The 442-nt window shown below is 57.7% G+C and overlaps 1 protein-coding gene across 1 annotated transcript in view; it reads right to left on the bottom strand.

Annotated features, from left to right (window-relative positions):
- VOLCADRAFT_104805 (uncharacterized protein) overlaps nt 1-442 on the bottom strand; it is a gene marked incomplete at both ends in the record, with an annotated part of 19,896 nt that overhangs the window by 11,876 nt on the left and 7,578 nt on the right. The window lies entirely within an intron of this gene.

The following is a 442-nucleotide window of genomic DNA, read 5'->3' as shown; positions in this document are numbered from 1 at the left end:
GAAGTTTTGGGGGGGGGGGAGACGAAACACGAACGAGTGAAGGGGGAGGGGGGCATTTGAAAAAGGGGGGAGGGGGAATGTATTAATGCGTGTATATTGAGATGGTGGGGTGGAGGGGAGAAAACCCTGGGGGGGGAGAGAGATGGGGCTCCCCGGGCAAATATGATTGTGTGTACGACGCAAAACCCAAGAATCCCAACCCCCAACCCCCATACACCGACACACGGGGTCGGCGGTGGCGGTACGGCACCAGGTGCATACGGGTTCATGGCGTACAGGAGGAGCTGCAACTGGGGCGGAGGAAAGTGGAGTGGATCAAAAAGACAAAACCCTCCCATTGCTTGACGTTGGAGGTGGTAGTGATGGTGGTAGTGATGGTGGTAGTGATGGTGATCGTGGTGGTGCTTTTCGTGAGCCTCCCCCCCCTTCCTCCTCCCTCCTC

This window comes from Volvox carteri, assembly GCF_000143455.1.
Source record: "Volvox carteri f. nagariensis unplaced genomic scaffold VOLCAscaffold_19, whole genome shotgun sequence".
In the NCBI taxonomy this organism is placed as follows: domain Eukaryota; kingdom Viridiplantae; phylum Chlorophyta; class Chlorophyceae; order Chlamydomonadales; family Volvocaceae; genus Volvox; species Volvox carteri.
The sequence above is the reverse complement of the archived record's forward strand: the minus strand, read 5'-3'. Positions and strand labels throughout refer to the sequence as shown.